Genomic DNA, 16,596 nt, shown 5'->3' with positions numbered 1-16,596 from the left:
ATAAAAGTATCTAAAAAAATATTGCCAAAAATAAATAATAAAAGTTAGCACCAATTGCATTAGTACAGTTTAAGAGATAAAAACATGAAAGTGATTGGAAGGTTATTGGCAAAATCATGGCTTTTCATTCGCATTCATAATGTTGAAGCCAGCTATACCTTTGCAAAATTCTTTGTTTCAGGAGTCTTTACTAGCGAAATGTTGTGGGTGGGAATAAGTCAGGATTCCTAACACATCAAGTGCAATGCTTGTGTGTTTTCAGTCTGTAAGACCAGGCTTTCTTGAAATCTTTGCAATGTGTGAACAGAACTACTTATTTCACCTTAAGGGAAATCCACTATAATAAAGTAGGAAACTCAGACACAAGAAGTTCCTCAGGAGTTTTTCTCTTACAGAACTATAGTGAAGAAATGATTGGTCATCCCTTAAGGACTGATCAGTATTTTTCAGATATATTTTCAGGATATTTGCAAAAATGTTAAGGTATATATAGTGTCTCATCTATTTCTGATTTTTCTTCACAAACCAATTAGTAATTTTCTTTAACAGGAATGCTGTTTCCTAGAATAGATATTTGCATATTTACTCAATAAAGACAGCAGACTCTGTACTACGGGCAACACTTCTCTTTTATTTCTCATATACAAGCCATACTAATAGTCACACTAATTTATAGTTATGAATAGTATCTATCCCTCTACACCGTATTTCCCACTGCTGTCTCCCCTATGGTTAAAATGAAGGATTTAATGGTAGCTTGTTTAAATTATGTAACCCCACCCCTGCTGTTAATATTTTAATGGAAATGTAGCTACTTATTTTATGATCTACAGTTCACAAAGAGACTGACTGTGTGAGTGTTTTGTCACTCTGCCATCCCAAACAACAGGTCCACTATTAGAAACTGTGGTTTAATAGAACTAATATTTCCTTTCCTAAAACTATCACTGTACCGGTGGTATGAAGGAAAGTTCAAGGAAGGGAAGGCTAGCTGAAAAGAAAGCATACAAATGCACTATTTTGGTTTTAGGACCAGATCCAGCAAAGGACTTATGTGGTTAAGTGCAGCACTTCACTTAGTGGAATTCAAAACTCAAGATTAGCATTAGTCTCCTGGGCTCCATATACAATGTGGGGAAACAGTTAGGTGTCCTAAAAATCTTTAGTGAAATGCTGACTTAAAACATCTACATGCTTGAGTATGGAATCTGCTAAATTTAACCTCTAACACAGGTTAACACGGACTACTGGGAAAGGAGGAAAGACAGACAGGCATCTTGAACCTTTCAGTTCTCCAAGACCTATATACCCGAGTCAGTGCTGAAGACTAATGTATCTCGACACTTAGGATGCAGAGATGGGAATCCGCTCTTGAGGTTAGTATCTATATCAAAAATTCTTAAATTAGCGGACCATGGCACAACTTTCTGTTAAACATAGATGCTGGGGTGCTGCTGCCATATTTAGTGGTAAGACTACTTCCCAAGAGACCTCTTACCTAGAGATTCTTACTACAGCTGTAAATTGCTTGGACACAGAGAAGCTTCAGCCATACCATACTTTACTTTTTCTTTTTATCCAAGACATGTTTTTGTCAGAATGCAAGCAAATATCATTTTGCCACAAACACCAAGGAATTTAGTACAACCAGCTACAGTAATGTGTCTGCCCTGAATATACAAAATATTTATGTTTAAAAGCACTGCTGAAACATTCCTACATTAACATTTTTCACTCACTTTTAGGAATTTGCACCACATGCCAGAAGAAATTCAACAGGGATTGAAGTCATGTGGTACTATGAATGCTGACTAAGTTTCGATAAATGTTCTAGGTCTTCATTGCCATATGAATATTCTCAAACAATACAGCAAATCTTTCACCTGCCAATGAGTGAATTTACATTTTAGAACTAGAGATATAATGTTTTAATTTATAAACTATAAGGTAGGTTGGTAGCAGAATCTTACAGGAGAGGAAATGATCACCAAATATTTCTTGGAAGCATTACCAAAAGGATGAGAAAAATCAGAGGGGAAAGTACTGAAATTTGGAAGCAATGGATAGGTATCTTGATTTCATGTCATTTTAAAAGAAGACTGGCTTGTTTGTGGTTGAAAAACCATTCTGTGTCTTTGTCTAGAGCAGGCATTAAAAGCATTAGCTGCAGTTTAGTCAATATTTAGGTCTAGCATTTCCCCAAGGAAACAGGCAATTTATAAGCAGGGTAAAGTTAACATTAGCGTTAAAATGGAATAGAGAATCAAGTTAAACTTCTTTGTATTTTGGGGACTTTGATGCATTCATACATAATAGCAATGGCTACACTTGCCACAAATGAAAATAGATGAGAAACAGCTTAGTTGGCTCTAGCAATACTATGTTCAATCATTTCAGAAGAACCATATATCAAGGTAAAATTTTAGTCTTATATCTTGTTATCTGCTCTGTTGCAGGATCAAATGAAAAGATTCAGCTTCTGGAAATCTGGCTTCACTGGACACAGACAAAAGCATGTCATGCATGGGGGAATCTCAGGTAGGCCCACATGCCTTGTCAGCTTTCTGCCTGAGAGCCAGAAAAGAATTAGTTTTGGTGGCATGCTATGGAGTCACATTCCCCCACATACTCCAAATTGATTTAAGGGCTTGTTGTCATTCTCCGTAGGTGATCATTGTTCACCTGAGGGACAATGACCTCCACAAAGCAAAATCTAATCATTAAGCTAAAGGACATCTGCCAGATTTCAGCACTTTCTCCTGCTGTTTTCTTACTCTAGCTAGAGGTGCTTCAAGAAGGAATCTTCCGGCTGGCGAAGACCAGTCAGGGACAGGAGGAAGTGAACCAGAAAATGAGCAAATACTTCACAAGAAGGGGAATGAGTTCCCATTTTAAGGATTAAATGCATTTCTAAGGATCTGTTTAAAGAAGATGGAGCAAATCTGCCTGATAAATGGAGAGATATCTGTCTTTCAAGACCTCAGGCTTTAAAGGAGGTTTCTTTTGTTCACACAGAGTGAAGGCAAATGTCTGAACTGCTTGATCTCTTTTCAAGAAAGTGCAGTCTGGCCACCATCCTCAAACATTTCATGATGGTGGGACCCTGCCTCCCTCACTCTGAAAAAGGGGGATAGTCTGAGACCTTGACTTTGTGACATGATTCCTAATGACTATTGCCCTTTACTAAGATTTGTAGAACTGGGACTAGTAAATTCTGGAATGAAGAGGAATAAGGAAAATAAGTTTACCAAGTCTTGTTGAGTTTAATAAAGGTGCTTCAATGAGTTTGGCACATTATCCAATTAGTTGTGTATCTACAACTGGCTATCTTTACTTACAGCCTTAGAGAAAAGAATAGTTGTCCAAATACTGTGAAACAGGGTAGAAATGGGGAAAGCACCTTATCTTCTTTATAGTGCTGTTGTGAAGCTTATTTAGTTAATATTTAAATACTGCTTAATAAATCTAAAGTACTAAGTAAATGTTAAATAGAACCACTTCATTTCTTTCACCTGTCTTTCTTACCAGTGTTGTAATTTCATTCTTTCTCATCCATTCTGAAAGAAAGATGGAATTTACTGGGTGGAGCAAAGTAAGCTGCTGTCCATCCAGCATCCCATTGCTTGTTTTGGCACACACACTTTTGGCTGTGATATATACTTGTGACTGAATAATCTCCCCCAGTATTCATGCCAAGGCTACATCCTCACCCAGAACATTAACTCTCATGATATTTTATATTGTCTGCATGGTAATAATTACCTTGCCATGGACCCACCATGAGTTAGCCCATGACAAGTCCATCTATCTGAATTTTAAAAAGCTGTGGATACTCAGTCCATAAAAGTGCTTTAATCCTGGTCCAACAGTGGTAAATTTACCCCTGGATAAATCATGGCTATATGTTGCCATGATTTCAATTGCTTGTTTTTCAGTGCTTGTTTCTCACACTTCGCAACATAAATCTATTTATTTATGCACAGCTGCCATAGTATGATTTGTTCCGGTCTCAAAAATTGCCTCTCTGTTCATGTGCCCCTGGCCACAGCTAGCTTTAGAAACTGATGTTAGCATGGAATAAAGTGACCCTGAAAGTTAGTTAAACAATTACTGTCTGCTCAGTAGACGTTACTAGCAGATTTTGTCTTGCTCTATGCAAACAATCATTTATATGTACAGTCAATCAGAGATGTATATGCCGAGTAAGAGACAGCATCACCTCTAGTCTTCTCCCTCAATCTTATTTCATCTCTTCTGTCTGCAGCTATTCTTATTTCAAGGTTCCATAACAAAAATTATCAGACCTCCTCCCTTCTTTCCAGTGTGCCTGTGGTGAGTCCTCTGAAATCTGGGACTAATAATTCTGGAATTTTGTCATGAAATTGAGTAATGGAAATACTTTTTAAATACTTAAAACACAACAGCAGCCCAACCCTCTGACAAATATAAAAGACTACTACAATACTTTCTTAAAACACTTTTTAAATTTAAATGCTACTTCCCCTTCTATATGCAAGTATTATTGCACTAGGAAAAATAAAGCGTTTAGATTGATGTATCTCACTAGAGACCATACCTGCAGCATACTCATGAGGTTTTTCAGCTAAGTATGACAGAAGTCAGTGGTAAGCTGGGATCTAGTATTAGCCACTGTTTAATGTAATTACATTAAGTATAAACAATAAATGTTGAACCACTGTTTTCCTGCACTAAATTCTCAGAAGTTTTAAAGATGCAGTCTAAGGTCTGGTTCATACCTACTTAATATTTTTGGTAAGTCTCCTTTCATTATTACCATAGATGTCTGATAATTTTTTTTTCTCAAAACAAAAAAATGGTAAGTATATGGGAAAAAAATAACCTTTAACTAAGACATGCATATAGATCCCAGAGGCAAAGGGGCGAGAGTAAGGTTTTTTAAAGACACAAGAAAAGCCTCAGGAGAAATTTGGATAATTTTCAAGGACTGTTATTTGAGTTGGCATATTCAGATTAATGACAATTAACTGAATTACTTGCACTAGGGCACCAGTAATCACTAGCAGTACATACATTCAGCCATATCAGCTTTTATGCTTTAAGATCAAAAGGCCAGTGTATATGTAAGATAGTAACACCCAAATATACCGATAGAAAGGACAACAAATATTTTCTGTTCTAAAGCTATGTCTTCTTAGAAACCACTCTCAGTTGTATGTAAAATATGGCATTGCTCTAGGTAATACAGTGGTATCAATAATTTTCCTTACAACACTGCTATAATTTATTCTTTTGTTATTTACGTGCTAGCTTGGCAGAGCTAGAGATGAAAATCTTCTGCTCACAGGCAAGGCATTATATAAGCAGCAGTGCCCCAAAAGCTTACCTCATCTGCGATCCACAGAAACCATTTATTGCACGCACAAGTTAAAAGCAAAGTTTAGCTGAGGGTGCTAACTGGCTTTGTGGCATATTTCCCTGTTTAGCAGGGACAAAATTTAACCTCCGATGTATAGGTATTTGTTCTGTAGCATTTTTGTATAATGTTGAGGTATAAAAAGTACACTAACTGTAGCTGTGCTACATACCTATATAATACATACCAGCTCACTGGGACTGTTTTTAAATTGGAATTTATCTTGGTGAGTGTGTGAAAAAAATCTCGGAAATAACAATGAATAAGACTGCAGCCTGAAGGAGTTCATGGGCTGATTTCTATCCTCAAAAGAGCTCTTCAAAGACTTTCATCCTTTATGCTGTTAGCATGCTGTTAGCATGCTGTTCCATTTGCAAAGTAAAATCTCCATGCAGCTCTCCAGTGTCTGATGCAGTCTGTGCTTTTATATATGCTAGAGGAAAAAAAAGGAAGGTAGCATTCTGTTTTGCCTGAAAAAGAGGGAAAAAAAGAAATAAGCATCTGTGGCAATATAGAGTAAATGATGCTCGAAGCCAAAAATTTAAAAGATGCATCTATCTAGCTATCTAAAATATTTCATCAAGATATATGCTACTGCCTTTTATGATTTAATACTTTTCATGGCTGTTTGCCAGTGATGATAATATTATGTTATGGAAGTATAAGTAAGGCGATGGCATGACTCAAAAGCTTTTTGGACAAGTTCATACAATACTTCCTTGTATATCTATAAATGGCAGGTAGCAACTGTCTGCATCATTGGGGAACTCATATTGAAAATCTTTTTGTGAGACAGCAACCACAGACCAATTACACCTTTTAGTTTCATGCAACTGTTTCATCTCAAAGATCTTGATTTAGTTACTAAAGCATGTATCTGATTTCCTAGTGCTTAAATTCCTTGCTGAATTGGGACCTAGTGCAGAAGTCTGGAGACTTAAAATACGGATTTGCAAACTAACTGTTGTATGCTGTTGCACTATTTAATTTCACACAAAAGCCTTATAGTAAGTTATCTTTTATGAAAAAGAACGTTCAGAATACTTTGTTCTTATTGGAAAATCATTAAAGTAGCTAACCAGTCATATCATATGCCAAATATTTTATAATCTCCGTGAAGCCGGTCTTGCAGGAAGTGTAGTACTTTACACGATCTAGTGCTTGGTGTATTTATTTTTCTGCATGCCTTCATGCTAGGAGGCTACCGCATAAATCACAAAGTTAACAAAACTATTTTTTTTTAATGCAAAGTAATATCAGATTTGAGAAAAAGGCACTGTAAATCTAACCTCAGATTTCAGAAGAGGAGGCGGCAAAACTTAAACACCACATTTTAATGTATTCATTTTTATTGCCTTTGTGAAGCAATATGAAATCACTTGGCACAGAGATCACCAGGTGGGTAATATAAGTGAGATTAAATTCAAAAAGCATTCAAACAACACTCAAAGTAATGAAAGCAATATGAGCAAATGGAAGTAAATACAGTAGAATTATTTAGAGAGCCATTAAAGATGAAATCTAAGGTAGATTGCCATATGTTTACAGTAATGAAAAATAAAAGAGTTGGCAGTGTCTACTCAAATTAATGGCTTCATTACTGCTGAACTAAGGTATTCACAAAAAGCTGAGATTTTAATTTCTTTTCCCTAATTATGAAGACAAAAATTTTAAAAATTTCAAACAAAATTTTAAAGAAAATCCCCATGGTAGACCCAAAATTTGCTGTAACATGTTTCCAAATAACTTTTCAAAGAGTTAGTAAAATAATTCTTCCGTGCTTTTTTCTTTCCTTTCTCAAAGACTTTGATTCCTTTTAGTCATATCTGTAAGTCAGATGTTCAACAATTACAAACAAGCAGGACTGGCTTTTGACAGTCATAGCATCCTCATAAAATAGGGCCCTTTTAACCTGGGGAATGTTCATGTGCAAACTATCTGACTATTTGAGCTCCTTCTCCAAATTCTTCCCCATACATTCTTCCCTTTACAGAGGTTGCCTTGAAAATAAAAATTAATCTAAACCAAGCATAGAATTTACATAAGAGGAGCCAAAATGAGAAACACTGCTGAAGAGCAGGTAGCCCCAATGCGAGGGAGAGACTGCGAGGCTACAGCCTCTTCTTCTGCCACACCGCAGCAGCCAGGATGAAAGGCAGGGAAAGACTTCTGCAGTTCTCCTGCCTTTGCAACAGATCTGTATATTAGCATAACAGTTCAGAGAGGCACAACTGAATCGCTTTGCTCAGTGCAGGCTGTCTTCCAGATAACTGTCTTACTTAACCTCCCTAAAATCCTTAGACCAGGCTTCTGCAACCATGGCACTGGGTTTCACAAATGAGATCCGTTGTAGGAGGGGAGCGCAGCACAGACTTACACGAACAGTATAATGGACGGCTCTGCACAGAAACGTCAGGTGCCTCTGCAAAGTAACCGGAGCTGCTAAGTCATCATTTCTGAAAAGAAGATCACCTGTTCAGAGAAGTTATCGAAGAAGGAAAACATCTTTGGGACAGACTAATTACTAATTGCTAAATGTGTCTTATACCTAGCAGAGGCAAAGTAAGTTTTCAACATCCAAGGAAAAAGGACAAGGCATTTAAAACCAAACCAAAAACCCACTGACGTGCTCTAATTCAGGAAATGTGAATAGGCTTTCAAAAAGTTTATTCATGCTGTCTGTATATCTCTGATTTTATATGAATAAGAAGAGTCCTCCATAACGGTAACACTGCTGGCCTTTGCAAAAATACGGAAATATCCATCACAGGCCTGACTACCCAAATCTGTTCCCACAATGCAGTCAGTGGATCTGCTTATAAAATAAGGCATTACTTGGACCTGAAGGTGGCAGAATGATGTCTTACCATATATTTTTAGGTTTTAAAGCACCGTTTGAAGACAGTGCCCCACAAACAACGAACGCTGCAGTCCCGCGTCCCTGGGGCACGGCAGAGGTTCGCAGCCCCCAGCCGAGCGGCGCAACCAGACCCCGAGGCCTCCGGCATGTCCGGCGGCCTCCACGCGCAGTGGGCGCACTGCAAGATGCTCCGTCGTCGTCGCGGGATGGTGCCAACGCCGTGCGGGACCAGGCCTCGGTCGACTCGCTGATGTGCCCTCGCCGCCTGCGGAGACGACAACGGCACGTGAGCTGCCAACGGCACCGAACCGACACGTCCGACCCGAGCGTTTCATGGCCGTGTTTCAGCGCCCAGCCCTCGGGGGGCTCCAGCCTCCGCCCCCTCGGAGGGGCCGCAAACACCCAGCCTCGCCCAGCCGGCCGGGCGCCCCTCACCGCGGCCTCCCCGGGCGCGCAGCAGGCGACGGGCTCCCCGCGGCCCCTGCTCGCACCTCCGCCCGCGCCAGCTCGCGGCACGCCGCCGCCGGGGCTGCGCGGCTCGGCCCCGCCGCCTGTGACCTCGGCTCCCACCCGGCCTCGTCGCGCTTCGCGGGGCGCGTCGCTCCCCCGCGCCGCCCCCCCGGGCCGCCCAGACCTGCCCGCCCCCCCGGCGCCCCCCGGGGCGGTGCGGACCCGCCCAGCGCCCCCCGCCGCGGCGCCGCCCCCCTCCCCCCCGGCCGGGGCGGCCCGCGGGAGCAGCGCACGCAGACGTGAGAGGCGCCTCGTCCCCGCGCGGGGCGGGGCGGGGCCGGGGGCAGGGCCGGGCCGCCGCGGGGGCGGGGCCGGGCCCGGGGCAGGCGGCCCCGGCGGGGGCGGGGCGGGCGCGGCGGCAGGAAGGGGGTCGCGGCGGCAGGAGCGGCGGTTGCGGAGCAGCGCAGCGCAGCGCAGCCTGCGGGGCGGCCGCCGGCAGTGCGCAGGCAGCGCGGCCGGGAGCTGGTGCCGCGGCGCGTTTTGCTCCGTGAGTTTCGCGCGCTGAGCCGTGGCCGCGGGGGTCCCGGCGCGGGTGCGAGGGGGAGGAGCTGCGGGGGTCCGCCCCGGCCCCGGCCGCTCGGCGGTGGGCGCTCGCCTCGCGTGGGGCTGCGCTGCCCCTGCCCGGGCGCTCCTCCGCGGCGCCGCTCTCCGCCGGGCGGGCTGCGCTCCCCGGGGCGCGGCGGCGCCTCTCTGCGCGCCGGGCGCCCGCCGCCGCCGCCCGCGGGAGGGCTGCCGCCGCGCCGCGCCGCAACTTTTCCGGGTGGGGCCGGGGCCGCTGCGGGGGGGGAGAGGCGGGCCGCGGCTGCGGCAGGGCGCGGGGCCGCCGCTCCCCGGCGGGGCTGGTGGCCGCGGCTCTGCGCGCGCCTCGCGCCCGAGTTCCCGCGGTCCCCGCGCGTGGCGCGGCTGCAGGGGCCAACGGCCGCGTGGGCGCCTCCCCCCCCCCCTCCCCCCCGTCCCCGCTGACCGGCCCTGCCCTGCCCGGGGCGGCGGGAGCCGCGGCGGCACCGGCTGCGTGCGGGCGGCCGTTTCTGCCCACCTGGGCGCCCGGCGGCGGAAACCCGTCGGGTCCCGGCGCTCTCTTCCTCTTGGCTTCGGGCTGCTCTGAGCGGTGGCGTCGCCGTTCCCGTTAGTCCCGTGGCCTTTTATTATTTATTTACTTATTTATTTGTCTAAAACGCCTGTGTTGGACCTCACAGGTCGGTTTTGCCCGGCGTGCGTTTCACGTCAAATCTGCTTGCCCGGTGCCCCAGAACTCGGGTTTGCGCCTGCTCTTGGCGATGCCCGTTCACCAGTCGAGTGGCCGAGCTGTGGAAATCGCTGTATAAACCAGCCGTCCCCAAGCCGAGCCCAGCGGCGAGCCGCTGCGTCCCCCCGGCCGCCGGCACGGCCCTGCGGAGCCCGCGGGTACCGGTAGGTTTTACCCGAGACCGCTGCTGGATGGCTCGTGGGATAGGTACTGTTTGCTGGGTCCTGGCTCTGCAAGCAAGAAATCACTCCTGTAAACTAGGAGTTTTAACCTGCTATTTAAATGCTAAATGTTCAGTGTGGAAATGGAAGTCTTATAGAAACACAAGCTTTTCAGTGTCTTGAGTCTGAAATCTTCTTCCCATGATACCGGGTGTTACTTGATGATGTGTTGCTTAGTATAAATAAGGCCTTTTTATTTCCTGCTTGATTTGGAGTACTCCTATGTCTTTGCAGGTATTGCAGTGCTAAAAATATCAGTGGTAGATCCAGCTTTCAGAAGATTACAGTTCAACCCCAAAATCTAAACCAAACTGAACTCTTTTTTTTTTTTTTTTTTTTTTTTTTAAGAAGACTTATATTTTAGACTTTTGTTTTATATTTCTGTTTTGTACCCTGCATCTAAAATCAGGAGATAGCTTTAAAGCTAACTTCAAAAGAAGATTGATGCATGTTTGCTAGCTGCTGCACGCATAAGAAGCGGAAAGCAGGTTTGTTCTAATGGCTGTGCCGGTTTCTCTGACATAGCGTTCCCATCACAGGCGCTTCGCTGGCGCAGGTGGAGCTGAGCGATCCTAGGGGTAAGGGCCAACCAGCAGCCAAAAACAGCTATGGGACACAGAGGCCTTTCTGCTGCAGTAGGTCATGGAGGCAGAGGTCTGTGCAGGCCTTTGCCAGATCACCTCAGAGGTCAACCCAAAACGCAAACCCACCTTCTCATTGCTTTGTTTGTTTGTTTCCTTGCAGAGTAAGGTAACCTCCAACCTGCTGAAGCCAAATTAGAGTACTAGATGATTGTATCTGGTCTTTTGGAAGTTATTTCCCTGCGTGTGGTTGATTTCACAAAATGCTCAGTTTGAGAGAAGTTCTCTTCTTGATTCCTTACATAAAAATCCCAAGGGACTTCGGTGAAAAATACAAATGTATTAAAGACAGAAAATTATTTTTAGTGTATTCATTCTGTTTTACATGTAATCGTGGCACAAAGGGGAGCCAAGAGTGTCAAGAGTGTCGTTCTGTGTCCTTGTTTTACAGATTGACAGAAATACCAATGTGTTTTTTTTCAAAACACAAGAACAATGATATGTCCAATGAAATAAAAATATTTTTAAGTGTCATCTAGTAATTTGCCACTCTTTCATTCCACACTTAATTGGATCTAACCATCACGGATGATGTTTGAATTAAAGAGTTTAGTAAAGGTCTTGGGATGCTTACGTGGATAATAGTGATATCCACAATTACAACTACTGATACAAAGACTTGAAAGGGATCACAAATCAAGCTGAACACACTAGAGAGGTGTTTCTGGTTTGTAACTGGAAACAATTTCTAATAATTAGGATTACATTTTTTTCGTGGAGTAGATCATAGCATGTGTGCCTTTATAGCTCTTGCATCTTCTGAAGGCTATCTGGGGCCAGCTTCTGCCAGCCACTGGTTGCTAGAATAGTTTAAAAGTTTGGCCCAGAACGACAGCTTGTATGTTTCAGGTCAAAGTAATCTGAATTTAAAAAAAAAAAAAAAAATCTTAGTTAAGGCATCATAGTACAGTTGAATATAGAGCACTTCCAAGCATACCTGGAGTATTCTCAAGTCCAACTCAAAACTGAAATTGCAGTTTCATTTTGAGAATAGCTACAAATATCTTTTTTTTTTTTTTTTTTTTTTTTTTTTTTAAAGCAACAAAAGAAACATTGGACATACTCAAAACACCAAGCCTAGCTAAAGCTCTGCTTTTTTCATGCTGCAGAACTTGCGTCAGTCAAATACAAGGTTTTGCTGGGGACAGAGCTAAGTATAAGGTTGACTACAGAAAATTGCAATTTGGAAGGAGACAGAACTATTGAGACTTTTAATTTTTGTAGGCTAAGTCTCTGCCAAACTGTAGTTTTCCTCTGCTGTGTTGCACTTTACCTTTCGCCCCCCAGTGACAATACATTAAACTTAAATGCTTTTGGCCGCTAAAAGAGACCGAGGGTTCTTATCTTTTTCTTTAATAAATAACCCCCTTCCTTTCTCCGTGGTACATGGAAGACTGTCTTGTCTGCCTTATCTGTGCTCACTTGATTCATTTTTCTGCCAATGGCTGAAGAAAGGAGAAGGTTTTACCTGAGTATTGCTCAGGGGTGTTGAAGGAAATTAAAACAAAATATTTTAGAATAATGATTCAACGTCTTTATGGAGGAAGATCAAAAAGTTTTATTTAAGAATTACTGAATCAAAATATTTTTCTTTTTTATAATTTGTGGTTAAAACAAATACCTCAATCTGCTTTTGCATATTAGATATATGTGGGAATAAAAATGTGGAGACCCACTTTGTATGAAAGATTATGATGAGTTTTTGAAAGTAAAAGTTAAAATCAAGCAAGATTATGAGAAATAGGTTGTAGTCACATGAGCAAAGAACAAGTACTGACACAGAACAGTAGTGTGTGTATAAATAGGGAGTATAATTAATGGTCAGTGCTAGCTTTTGAAACTTAATGTTCTCCAGGTATATATCCTGAATGGAATGCGTTGCGCTTTTGTGTTGAGAAAGACAGGTAGCACATAGGATGCATCTTCCTTTTTCTCTGTACCTGAAAGTGTGAATGAATTGTAAAAGTAGCCTCTAGAAAATTATGCATAGCTTATATATGAAGAGATGCCAAAAGGAAGAGAGCTTTTCTGATGTAGTGACAAGAAGTAAACTGCCTAGCCTCTAGCTAAGGAAAAAACTTAGCAGTCGTTAGATGGCAGAGCTGTCTCTGCAGCACTCGTTGCACTGTGCATCCTTGTACTTGCTGTAGTTCTTACAGTGAGATTTCCTCACGCTGCCTCCACCCATCAATGTATTTTATTATTGTTAATCAAAATATTTAATAAGAGGAATCCACAATTTTAGACAAGGAAAAAGTCTCAGTTTTGCAGAGACCAAAAGAAATAAATGGTAACTTAGGTGTTTTCTGTGTGTAACAAGCTTCTTACATTTTATGCAACAAATGTCACTAGGAAAATGTCTGTTTTAAGATAACATTTTTCTGCAACAACTAAACAATATGTGTAACCACGTAAAAGTGAAACAGTTGGAAGTGCAGCCACTCTTGTAGTAAAACTCAGTGCAATAATCTGTGGAAAGGAAGAGGATTCTTACTTCGAACAAAACTGACTTCAGTCACTCACATTTGTTATCTCTCTCTCTCTCTCTCTCTCTCTCTCTCTCTCTCTCTCTTTTTTTTTTTTTAATCCTTTCATACTGATGCTTTCATAATATCATCATCATACTGATGACCCTGCATACTGATGCACTACTGATGCTACTCCCATATAGTAGTACCAGGACAGATGGGTGTCCCGGCAGTCTGGCATGCAGTGATAAGGGGAGCAAGGGATGCTGGCTATGAAGTCCTCATCATGTCTCTTGGGTTCTTCTTCATTGGTGATAATGCTGCATGATCTCTGCTGCGTTTGTGTGCTCTTTTGACAGCGAAGGCCCTGGGTGAGGTTTAGTCCTGTTGCGTATTTGTTGTTCCATGTCTGTGGTGTGGTCTCTGCAGTCAGCACTCTACCCAGGGCTGGGCAGTTTCTTTCCATTGTCAAACTTCTTTCTTGGATTTCATGGTTGTTCTTGGTCTTTTGATTTGCAGCACGTTTGCCAGTCTCTTTACTCTTGCTCTGCTGTTTCTGCTTGTACATGTTGACGCTTTTGGTGTATACCAATGAAATACTTACTTCATAAATGTCTACAAAAGAAGTGTGGGGGAGCAGAGCAGAATCCCACATCTGAAGAGCTAGGTTGAAAAAAAATGTTAGGGATCCTAAAATGTGGTTTGTAGGTTTTGGGGTTTCTTTTTCGTTTGTTTTTTATCATCTGTTTGTCTTGGTCACTAGTGTGTAGAGTTATTTAAGACAAAGAAGTTAAAATGTTTGCCTCTGACACTCCTATTGGATATTGAAAGTGACTTATTCATTTTCAGGATTTTTTGTGTTTGTGTACTCCTCAGCGCTCATGCGTATGAACAAGAAGGCTTATTAAAAGCGGAAATGCGTATATTGCATTTCAGATTCATAAAACTTTGCTTCTTTAGACACACTACTAAATTAACCCTGGAGGACTACTGTAAAACTACAGAAGATCATGTCTTACTTTGTTTTTTATCTCTTCCCCTCCCACAATGTAGGAGTGTTTTTTTTTAATGAGTTGCGCATTCCATTTCTATTAGAGGCCTGTAAATCATGTCTTTCAGTCCTTATGATAAGTCTTGTTTCATCCTAAAAATCGTGATCCATAGCCCTTTCCAGCTTGTTTCAAAAAGCATCCTTCTGATTTCCATCCTACAGTTATTTATGGCCTTCATATACTCGTTTGCTCTTGTTTAATATCATCCTGTAGCTTAATTCTTATTTCTTGTAGCTGCTGTCTACCAATAAACTGTAGCATGTACCAGTCACACTTACTCTTAGACTTTATGTTGCTAGGCTAAGCAAGCCAGGCTGTCTTAGCCTCATTATATATTGAGAAAACTGAGAGCTTGTTGTAAGCTTAGTAGCCTTTTTTCCTATTTCTTTTTTGTATAGTGTATAGCTATACTTTATGTTATAGATGAAGACAATGACAATAGCATTACTAGATCTCTCATGAAGAGGAGTTGGAAATTACTAAAGTTTTTCTTTTTTCTTTCTTTTTTTTTTTTTTTATTATTATGGCTCCATCATGATAACTATGATCATGGCATCACCAGATATGTCTGTTCTGTTGATAAACTGGTAGCTAAGAACAGAAAATTCCTAGGTGTTTGACATTAATATACCTATTTTTGAATGTTGTTTTGATCCTCAAAATTATACATGTATTTTCTTTAATGATAATCTGATCTTCCTGTCAATACGTGATACCTATTCAACTCTCCTTCAGCAGATCTTACATGTGCACTCTATTATTCTGTGCCAGTTTCATGTATAAAAATATTAAGGATCTTTTCTTGAGTCAGTCTCAGTTAATGAAACTACCTCAATAACTTCACTTTTGATTGAACGCTACCTGCGGTTGTCTTTGCTTTAACCGGTTTCATACTGATTTTTGTACATCTTCTAATCCAGTTTCTTCTAGCTTAACCGATGATGTTCCATGGTGTAATATGTTAAACTATCCTGAATTACCCCCAGGCAGACTCACCTGCGTTATTTTGTCTGGGGTAGGGGAGGGAAGAATCTTCTATTTCATTGAAGAAAGAGGTCATAATCTGCCAAGGCGACCTGAGTAAATTCATGTTTCATCTCTTCTGATACCCCAGTTTTCATTTACTTCAGTCTCTAATGATTATTTTCTTCAGAACTTGTTTCATTTTTCCTTCACTTTAATTCTGTTTTATTAAAAATGCCTTCAGTAAAACTGAAATGCACTCATGTACAAGTGCATAGATATTAAATAGAAGTAGCTCTAAGGTACGCTTCTAAACTTCAGGATGACTGTCAGTCTTGTGTACTTACAAAGGTTGTCTGATATTTCCCACAATAAGATTCTGAGGTCGGCTGCTTATAACTTTGTTAAATTTTAGGTATTGGTGGTGAACTCTTCCATGTTAGTATTGAGGTGTTGCTTTGCTGTGAAGAGAGTAGGGATGAGGACTTTGACTAGAGGAGAAGCTGAGGAAAAGTAGGAGAGTTGAGGAAAACAGAGCTGAGCTGAGATGAAGGCAAGCTCACTGAAGTGGTAAGTCAGTGTGCAGAGAAATATGACATCTGTAGCTACTGTTGGGATGTGAGCCAGTGGGGATGTATGACCAGGGAGGGAGAAATTCTGTGAAGTCTGGGGATGGGCTGACAAGGAGAAAGATCAGGTGAGGAACCGGAATAAGAGGGTGAACTGGAATAGGAGAAGGGTTTATATGGCCTATTGAACAAGCAATTGAAATGAAACACTGGAGAGCGAAGAGTAGGCTAACATGAGGTTGGTTAGAGGCAACCATGTGAGGCAATAAGGACAGAGTGGGATGGGTCGTGTATCTACCCTGCGTTGCCAGAAATATGTCTCTTCATTGACCTTCTTTACCAGGTATTTACTTTCGCACTTGCAGATTGTATCAATAATTATTTGGTATAATTGGATGCTCTGATTTGAGGTGCATTGGTATGCATTCAGAATCCAACATCATTGATACACAGTTATATTACCTTCTCTGTCTGCGTCTCTCCAGGAAGCCACAATATTTTGTTTTAGAAGTAGATACTTTTCTGTGATCTGTGATTTCTCCACCCCCCACCCTGCTGGAATCAACTGTATGCAAACTATACCTTTATATCTTTTCAGATATTGAACTTGGTATTAGCCCAGTGTTTCATCCACATCACCAGTGCTTATTGCTCTGGGACTGTTTTTGATT

General features: G+C 42.0%; 1 protein-coding gene and 1 long non-coding RNA gene across 8 annotated transcripts in view; one reads left to right on the top strand and one right to left on the bottom strand.

Moving 5' to 3' along the window:
* Positions 1-610: 610 nt before the first annotated feature.
* Positions 611-9,064, bottom strand: LOC135324887 (uncharacterized). 3 transcript variants are annotated; one of them, XR_010386118.1, is made up of 4 exons: positions 8,999-9,064; positions 8,263-8,520; positions 7,773-7,851; positions 611-5,865 (listed from the first exon to the last, which is right to left on the bottom strand). It is a non-coding gene; the product is annotated as an uncharacterized LOC135324887 (long non-coding RNA). The 3 variants fall into 3 exon arrangements; XR_010386120.1 differs by having other exon boundaries at positions 9,005-9,031; XR_010386119.1 differs by lacking the exon at positions 8,999-9,064 and adding an exon at positions 8,747-8,978.
* A 20-nt stretch (positions 9,065-9,084) lies between these two features.
* The window catches only part of LOC135323513 (peptidyl-glycine alpha-amidating monooxygenase-like), a 148,924-nt gene continuing 141,412 nt past the window's right edge, over positions 9,085-16,596 (top strand). The window contains exons 1-2 of one of the 5 annotated variants that reach the window (XM_064501935.1): positions 9,085-9,252; positions 9,962-10,175. The gene's annotated coding sequence lies outside the window, so the exon portion shown is untranslated. The remainder of the gene's footprint in view (positions 9,253-9,961; positions 10,176-16,596) is intronic. The other 4 variants (XM_064501932.1, XM_064501930.1, XM_064501934.1 and 1 more) reach the window with 4 other exon arrangements.

This window comes from Dromaius novaehollandiae, chromosome Z (genome assembly GCF_036370855.1).
Source record: "Dromaius novaehollandiae isolate bDroNov1 chromosome Z, bDroNov1.hap1, whole genome shotgun sequence".
NCBI classification, from domain to species: domain Eukaryota; kingdom Metazoa; phylum Chordata; class Aves; order Casuariiformes; family Dromaiidae; genus Dromaius; species Dromaius novaehollandiae.
Note: the sequence above shows the minus strand (reverse complement) of the source record. Positions and strands in the feature narration are given on the sequence as shown.